The sequence below is a fragment of the Sprattus sprattus genome, assembly GCF_963457725.1.
Source record: "Sprattus sprattus genome assembly, chromosome: 3".
Lineage (NCBI taxonomy): Eukaryota > Metazoa > Chordata > Actinopteri > Clupeiformes > Clupeidae > Sprattus > Sprattus sprattus.
In genome coordinates this window covers 18,251,209-18,260,461 of record NC_137922.1, presented here as the reverse complement: position 1 = coordinate 18,260,461, position 9,253 = coordinate 18,251,209, and the positions used below count along the sequence as shown (strand labels likewise).

Genomic DNA, 9,253 nt, shown 5'->3' with positions numbered 1-9,253 from the left:
TAGTTTTTTTCCCTAAATACCCCAACTCATGACGACATTTAGATGAAAGCGCATCCACTTCAACTCAAGCCTCTTGGCGGCTAGCTTTCAAAACAGCACCATTCCAGGGGGGTATTCCTAGTATGTGGTAAAGTGACTAACCCTGATAACTTAACTCTAAACCTGGTAAACCTCCTTATAGAAGAGCCCTATGGCTTAATTCTATCAAATCAAAGCCATAGGGATCCTTTTAAGCAGGTTTACTACTTATGGCCTACTGGTTAGGGTTTTGGGCTCAAAACCATAGGGTGGCCGGTTCGATCCCCGACCAGTAGGAAAAATGTGGGCGGGGGAAGTGGTAGACCACTGCTCTCCCATGCCCACATCCACGGCTGAAGTGCCCTTGACGTGGCACCTAACCCCAATCACTGCTCCCCGGGCGATGCCAAAGGCAGCTCATTGCTCCGGGTGAGTGTGCATCACTACCCTGGATGGGTAAAATCAGAGTGCGTGTGTGTCACTACCTCTGCCATAAACAGTAACTAGGGCTCAGTATGAGTTAACTTATCTGGGTAACTCACCAAACCACATATTGGAATACCCCCCAGGTCTACCTTCAGGCCAGCCAGTATTGCAGGTTGACTGCACAAAATTAGAAGAACCTCTTTTGAATCTAAAGCAGTTTTAACACTTAGATACCTGTACTCACTGGAGACAAACCCCATGGCTTCAGTTTGTGTAATTTTGTTAACCTTCTGCCATTACAGCTTAGGTAAATACATTTTCCCTACTTTATGAAGTTTTGAAAGATGAACATGCGTTTATTTTGACAGATAGAAAGGAGCCAGCAGTTCAGTATAGCTAAGAAAAATGCTTCATTAAACAGTCTAGATTAATTTTTTTTTTTTTTTTTTCAGATATTCAAAACCCAAATCTTTACAAAAGGATAATGGTCAGAAGGAAAGGTTTTTATCTTCAACATTTGTCAGCTCCACAACTTTTATTCAATACAAAAACCACACACGGTAGACAACTCTGAAATGAAATATTTTTTATTTAAAATAAAACCACATTTAGATTTGGGTTAAAACCGAAAAATAAATAAAAAGGTGTGCATGTCACAAAACTAAAATAGGTAAGGTCAACATTAAATGCTTTGCATTACAATCAGTAGCATACTTACAGTGAGCCTCCGTTCTTCTGCATAGTAGATATTGGACCTGGCAATACAGTGACAAACACAACCGTTACATTATCTCAAAACGTACCTACTCACACAGGGATTTTTTTCTTGGAAAGATATGAGTTCGGGGACTGCTCCCTCATTAAAACGTTCCTAAATTTCTTTCACAAAAGGGTCAACTGGGTAGTGAGGATAAATCATTGGGACAGTCTATTAAGTGTTAGCTGATCATGGGAACACGTGGACGCAAAAGAAAAAAAATGCGATGGTTCGCAACATACCTGAGCAAGGATGTAGAGACGTCTTGAGCCCATAGAAATATCCACCAGAAACCTGATTAACAAGTAAAATGCGTATTATTTTTAACTGCTAGGCCTAAAAATAATTTCATTCGACCATTGACAAACCTCACAACGTGCGTACGGCCACGTATCGGATAGCGTTAGAGTTAGCTAAAATTAAATTAGCTCGCTAGATTATTTGCGACACGTCCTCATAAATAGATAAAAGTCTAATCACAAGAAGTCATTATGTGAACAGCAAAAATGTTTAATCATCGGACGGACAGCTCTTGGACTATGTATTAACAAACAGAAATGACAAGACAGTCAAAATCCATTAACTGTGTACTTACAAGACAAATCCGTGCGTCTTCGTGTCTGGAGAGAAAGTGCACTTTCTAACCAAAAGATAAACTAACCAGGACCACCACTGAAACGTCACTGCTATTCGTTAAGTCATGAAAACTAGCCTCCACGTACATTTCTATTTTGTAACTTAACGAGCACTGACTTTCTTAAGCAATCGTGCCTCGTGGCCGTCTGAAAGGGAACTAAGAAGAGCAGCATGCAGCTAGTATTTAACAACGAACATTTCAGTATGACCGCCTTTCGTACGACCTGCCTGAGTTATGGCTTGAAGGGAATCATGCCTCGTGGTCGACTTCTTCTTCTTCTTCTTTCGATTAATGGCGGGTTACACCAACAGGTGCATACCGCCACCTACAGGTCACTATTTAGACAGTGCAGGTTTTGGCGTCTCAGCAACACAAAATAAAGGAAAAGAAAATAATAATAAAATAAAAGGGATATTCATATTCGCTCGTAGAGCCCTGCTCTTTTCAGGAACTTGATCAATTCCCCTGGCCTTATTCCATCCCCCAAAACCGCAGCTAGATTAAAATCAGAACATCCAGCTCTTTGCAGTTCTTCTATCCATTGCTCCCTGTGACTCTGGTATGTTGGACAGACAAGCAACACATGTTCCACTGTCTCATCCTGGCCTGGACACCACATACAATCTCCTGTCTCTGTCCTACCTACCATGCACTGGGTGCTGTTCAACAGCGTATGGCCAATCCTGAGCCTGGCGACTACAACCTCATCCCTCCTGCAACCTCCAACTCTGGCTTCTCTCCCAACCTCTCTGTTTATTGCATACATATGTCTGCCTTTAGGACTTGCATCCCACTGTGTCTGCCACTGCTTTCTCAAAGCCCTCTTTATAAAACCTTTTACCTCCCCCCTCCCAAGCTTAATGTTAACCTATGGCTCTGGATTTTCAAGTGCCTTTTTGGCTAGGCCATCCGCTTTCTCATTGCCCCATATGCCCACATGGGCTGGGACCCACAGGAAAGACACAGAGGCCCCTCTCTGCTCCAGCCTATATAGGCACAGGTACACTTCATTTAGTAAATCCATTCTACAGGATCGAAATGACTGTATGCTGCCCAACACTGCTGCAGAGTCAGAGCAAATAAGCCCCTCCTCTTGCCCAGTCTCCTCAACCCACTCTAGTGCTTTAATGATGGCAATTAGCTCTGTGGTGTACACAGACACCTCATCTGTCAACCTCCAGGAGGCACAGACACCCATCCCTTTTACAACCATGGCAGCTGCAGTTTTTCCAGATTCTGGGTCTTTTGATCCATCTGTATATATCTGGACAGGTCTTGCATATGTACACCCAATATGGTCCAGTGCGTACCCAGCCACGTACTGCTTCTCCTGTTCTTCCTGGGCATACTTCAAAACACTCATGTCCACTATAGGCAGGGGGAACAACCATGGTGGCACTGGTGACATGGCCACTGTCGGGCTAACCATTCCCTCTTTCAACCCCACTTCCTGTACCCATTCTCTCACCCTCCACCCAAACCCCTTGCCTTTTTTGGCCTCGTACTCCCAGCATGGCTCTATCACCCTTTTCGCAGGATTCCCTTGATTGTGGCCTTCCAGGTTTGACCAGTAGGCTAGGGACAGCTTTTTCCTTCTTATAGCTAAAGGCGTTTCCCCCAGCTCCACATGTAAACTGTCTATTGGGGAGGATTGTAGTGCTCCACAACAAAGCCTCAGTGCTCGCGACTGTATTCTTTCCAGCCTCATGATTTGAGAATCAGACGCAGATCCATAAACAAAGCTGCCATAGTCTATTGCTGAACGCAGGAGGGCATAATATAATGTCATTAATGAGGATCGGCTTGCCCCCCATTCCATCCCTGTCAGACATCTCATAACATTTTCGTGGTCGACTTGCCAGAAAGGGAACTTACGTACGTTTCAGTATGACCGCCGTTCGTATTTTTTTTTTAAATAAAAGTCTCATATTAATGATACAAGAACCAGAAATTAAGAAATGGTCATCAAACTGCAAGTTCTCCCAAAGCTACATCGTCCTAGAATCCGGCAAATAAAAACTCAAATGTAAATTTATAATTTTTTAAATACAAAACGCCAACTAGTGTAAAAGTATTTCGTTTCTAAAAAAAAATGTGTATTTGTGAATTTGTTTCAAAACTAATTCTGGGAAATGACAAACGCTGCTTAGAAGAAAGGTGTTTGAACATCAAGATGAGTCAGTCCACCTGCCTGAGACTGAGAGTTAAAAGGTAGGTGATAAAATGCATAGAATTGGCCAACAATACCTGCCTACGGTTGAACTTCATATTGTGTGGCTGAGAAAATAACAAATTGTGAATTCTTGATATGGGGGTGAAATTAAATCCTTATAGCAAGTAAGTACAACTTTGTTCTGTCTGTTCATTAAACACAGTCTACAGTCTCAATTTATTCACTTTGACTCACAAGCTGTAAAGAATACAACGTTTCTTTATCAGCTATGTGGTCCTGAAATGCAATAAACAGTGCATTTATATAGAGTAGTTGACAGCACAACAGGCATTTGAAGTGCAAAACATTGAAACATTTGTCAGACCGGATTGGCAAACTCAACTTTGGAGCGAACTTTTATTTTGACGCTTATCGCGACGTACTGACGTACAACGGAACTCTTGATTCCTCTTTATTTAGGCTACATTGGAAACCAACAGATTACCAACATTATCGCCACCGAGTGGATGGGAGTGTGGACCATGACATGGAACGGTCATTGCACACGACCGGACATAACATTTGTATGCCCTTTACAACGCAGGTGGTATTGGTGATGGAAAGAATAAGGAATACTGATGAGAAAGAAACGCTAAGTAATTGATGACAGCCCCAGTCCTGTATTAGTCTAGATTATTCCATACTGAATACAGAACATCACAGAAACTCTCTTCACATCTGTATGTTTTTGTCACACACAAACTTAGAATGTAAAATGTTTCAGCATCTGCTCCTCACTGAATCAGTCCTGCTCCAATAAAAGCATCAAACCATCTGTGTTGATTTTGTATTTCTGTTCTGCCTGGTCCCCAAATAGATACTTGCAGCAGCTATGTTTTATGTTTGCAATGGCTTCATAAGAGGTGCCTATTTTTTATGGCATTTCCTGTGTTGTGATGTGTTTGTTCTTCTGTAGAGCTTCTCGCATCTGGATGGGTGGTTCAACCTTTCTGCTTGCCATGCCTTTATTTGTTGTATGTTCAATAGATACATTATGAATGTTATATTCAATAACACATTGGTTCTTGATGTTTTTTACTCTAAGAATCACATCTCGATATTTAGAAATATGTGTTTATAGCTATTAATGCATCTTTGGAAAAGATGATAACTATCTGAGACAAATCATGTTCTTACAATGGAAAAATGTATTCTATTTGTCTGATAAAAATAGTTTATTTTGTCGAGGAAGTGAAAATGCAGTCAGATCTTTTGTCTCATAGTGTTGTTATATTTGTGTAAACACTTCCGATTCCATTGCCCAGTAATGTGACAAGCAACCTGTCTCTTCACTGTTAAGAAATAGTGGATCTGTCCGCTGCTGCTGAGTGCCTTGGCACAGAACCTTGCAAACAGAACGATGGTATAAGCCAAAAAAAGAAGGGCAAGTTCTGTCTTCAAATTAAAGGATATCCCCTTCAGGAAGATAAGCCATCTTGGTCCCTTCTCTGGCAGCTTCTCGGCCAACTTCTCAGCAACTTTTTCCTTCTCGGTCTTCCTGACCTCATCCAAAACTCTCCGCCACTCCAAGTCTCTCTGACTGGGTTTTTTCTTGTCTATTGTAGCCCACACCTTGCAAGATGTCTGATCACGGAAGGTAACGACTCTATTAACATTATCTGCTCTCATGGGCAGAGAGCTCCACACCACATTGGCCTCCGTAGCCTTTCGGCTCCTCTCAATGTGACGAGCGTTGACAAGTCTCATTCTGTCCTTCTCCTGTCTTAGTAACAAAGCCTCTTCATAAGCCTCTGCCTTTCTCAAGCCCTCTTCTTTCTGTCTCAGACTCTTTTCCTCTGTCATGCTCATCAGTTTATCATCTTTGGTTGGAGCAGCACTTTCCCCCAGTAACCGATCATACCAGCCCAGAGCCTTTCCCTTCTTCTCCTGCTTCTTCCTCTCTTTCTCTCTCAGTTTCTCTTTCTTCTGTTTTTCCTTTTTGTCTTTGGTCCTATCTCTGGTCTCTGGTAGATCATTGTCCTTACCCTGGTGCACAGCAGTGCACAGGAAACAACTTAAAAAAAGGACTCTCCATCCATGTGCTGCCCCCTTTCCCTTCTTCTTAGGACCCTGCGCATGCTGGCCATCACCAGCTGCTCCTCCTGTCATTCCTGGCTTTACAGCCATGTCTTTAATATCTGTCATGTAGTTACACTTATCTGGAGAGAAGAATGGAGTTGAAGAAATAGTTAGATGATAGAAGTATGAAATAGCAACGTACGTTATGAAAATTGTTTAATTCTGTGCACATTCTGATTTCAATATTTGGTATTAAGTGTTCTTAAATGACCAATGAATAAATAACTTTTACCAAACTAAAGAAATATAAAATATTTGTTATCAACAATACATTTGTAGTCATGCTATTATCGTTTCTTCAGAAAAAAAGTTAAATGAAATGTAATTAAATATCAAAAATAAAAATAATATATTCTTACCGCAATGTAAAGTACAGCCACCTTTCTCAAAAAAGTTTTGCACAATGTTAGAAGTTTGTCTGTTTGGCAACGTTACCATGGAATTATGGAACTTTGCAATTTCATCAAATATTCAGCAGTGATGTCATAATCTCCAGTCAAAAATCTTGTTAAATCTGGTCCATATTCTTTGGCTATTCTTATTCCACTGTTATTATTATAAATGATAATTTGGTATTTTGTATATTGTTTTCACCTCGTACACGCTGCAGAGCATAATCAATGCCGCTAAAACTATATCTCCCCAACGGAAAATCTCAACTCAGCTCAAGACTGTAACAAACACAAAATGTGTAATTCTTTGCAATGGACAGCACATAATAGTTCCGATCTGAACCTATCATGATCTGAATTTGTATACTGTATCTTGTATGAAGTCAGAGAACCTCTCGGTAAATCAAAGTTTTCGCAGTTATCATATCAACCTAACCGTTGGCTGATGTAGGGGAGACTAGGGACAGTTGCAACAAGGGGACAGTTGTAACATGCTTAATTTCTCAGCTCTAACGTAATATAATGGAAACGCACAGACAAGTCTGACGGCATCAGCATATTACGTTCAAAATTTCAGCCTATATCCAAAAAGAAATGCGCTTAATACATTTGAAATTTAGTCAGCACACAACACAGCTCTTTTCAATAAAAGTTTACCTGACATCTGTGAAACGTCTTAGCAACAACATTACATTGTTTGACTTGAATAACAAATGTCACAACACGACATTGCAATATCTCAGAGTATGTTTACGAAATATGAATGTTAAAGAACATTAATTCTGGAAAAAGCATATTTTTCCAGAAGAGAAAAAGGAATCCACTTTTAAAAAAATGCCCTTACTTGAAAGTGAGGGCAAAAGAATAGCTGGCGAGGTCTAAAACAATTTTGGATTACCTCAAAGGTGTATTTCATCTCTTTGGGATACTCAATGATCCAGGAATATTAAAGGCCAATAAGAGGGGGGGGAAAGCACTTGGTTGGTCCCTGAAGCTGAAAACACTGCCCTCAAGCACAATGGCAAAGTCGACCATCTACTGTTTGACTGGAGGAAGATGTATTTATCTAGCACATTTCGTACAAGAGTTGCAATTCAAAGTGCTTTACCTAAAATGGTGAAAGACCCTGTTGGAACAGTTAAAATATGGGTCACAAGTTTGACTCTCAGGGAGCCCATGCAGTTCCCATATACCCATCATGCACTGCATGTTGTCTACGAGGAAACAAATTGACTGAATGTATGTGGGCTGTTATATGTGCCTTATTCATTGTATAAAATGCACAATAATACTGTCATAACAAGATTTGAATGGTAAGCTACAATTGACTAGTCTAGAAAAAAAGGTTTATATCATATAATCGAATTGAATTGACTGAAATATAATAATATATAATAATATAATATATTCATATTTACTGCTGACTCATAAAGCATCCCTCTTTCTTTAGTAGGCAACCAAAAAAGACATCTCAGATTAGACACAGAATCAAAGTCAGCAACAAGGAAACAGAAGTATTGTATGACATCACAGTATAATTTATAGAGGTGTATGCCTGTGTCACTAGAGGGCGCTTTGGCGTCTGATGGGAACGGGACGTGAGTTTTCGAATGTGGTCTGGACTCTGTGCAGGTGGGTCATTGTCAGAGATGCTGTAAAAGGCCAGAGTTCTTGCCCTGTGATCCACATACACTCCTATTCTGGAGTTGGCCACTAGAGGGCGTTCACTCTGTTTATTAATGTGCCAGAAAAAGGCGCTTAGACTGCTGCGGAGGTCCAGTCTCCAGGGCCCTGTTCGGCATAGAACTGAAGCTAAGATAATCAGTCTAGCTCCCTAAATGAGATAATCTAGCTCGCTAAATGAGAACAGGCTATACCGGTCTGCCGACCGGTGCTAAGATACTTAATCGTCAAGTTAATGTGTCCCAGGCTAAACTCGTCAGATAAATTGCGCGTGCACGTCCTGCTTCAAAATGCAGGAAAGGTCGATCACCAAAACCATGATTTTTTTAACGGGTACAATAGTCTAAACTCAAAGAAAAAGATTAATTTTTTTCTCCGCTAAGGCAGGATATGACTAGCCTGGTGACACCAGCCTACGTATTTCCGCCTGAATTGATTTCAAGCTCATACTCAGTCTGGCCCAGCCCCATTGACAATCGTTTCCAGAACTCAAAATTTTGCCGGACCAATCAGCGAACAGTTCAGAGCTGTGACGCAAAACTCGCCTTGCCGAGTTGCATGTAGTCCAGCCGAGTTTGTAGTTTAACAGTATAGCAAAAATTGCTACGGAGGAAGAGACACGAAAAGCTATCGAAGAAGTTGTCTCAACTCTCGAGAACATCAGAAAATTAAAAGGAGAACAAGAGTATTTTCTTGTAAGTTTTATGATTGGAAAGGACGTCGTAGCTCTTCTCCCAACTCGCTTTGGGAAGAGTTTAATCTACCGAATGCTTACTAAACGTTGCTGATTGGTTTAGGGAACTCCAATGATTTTAAACCTCAAGATAAGCACCCGCCCATCTCAGAAACCAAAATGCATTGGGTTGGCCCAGACTGACTGACGGAATGAAATGGAGTCACAGTCTGGTAACGGCCAGGCTAGGATATGACCATGAATGCGTTGAATTCAGAATTGAATGAATGAAGAATTCAAGACCATAATCATGTCAGAATCCAACACTGCCTCTGCTGCGACAGCAATATAAGAAACTGTCTATAGGCTGTCTAAG

At 41.0% G+C, this 9,253-nt stretch overlaps 1 long non-coding RNA gene across 1 annotated transcript; it reads right to left on the bottom strand.

Annotated features, from left to right (window-relative positions):
- Positions 1–1,097: 1,097 nt before the first annotated feature.
- Positions 1,098–1,967, bottom strand: LOC308361950. The gene is made up of 3 exons (XR_013968564.1): positions 1,797–1,967; positions 1,444–1,495; positions 1,098–1,199 (listed from the first exon to the last, which is right to left on the bottom strand). It is a non-coding gene; the product is annotated as an uncharacterized lncRNA (long non-coding RNA).
- Positions 1,968–9,253: the final 7,286 nt, after the last annotated feature.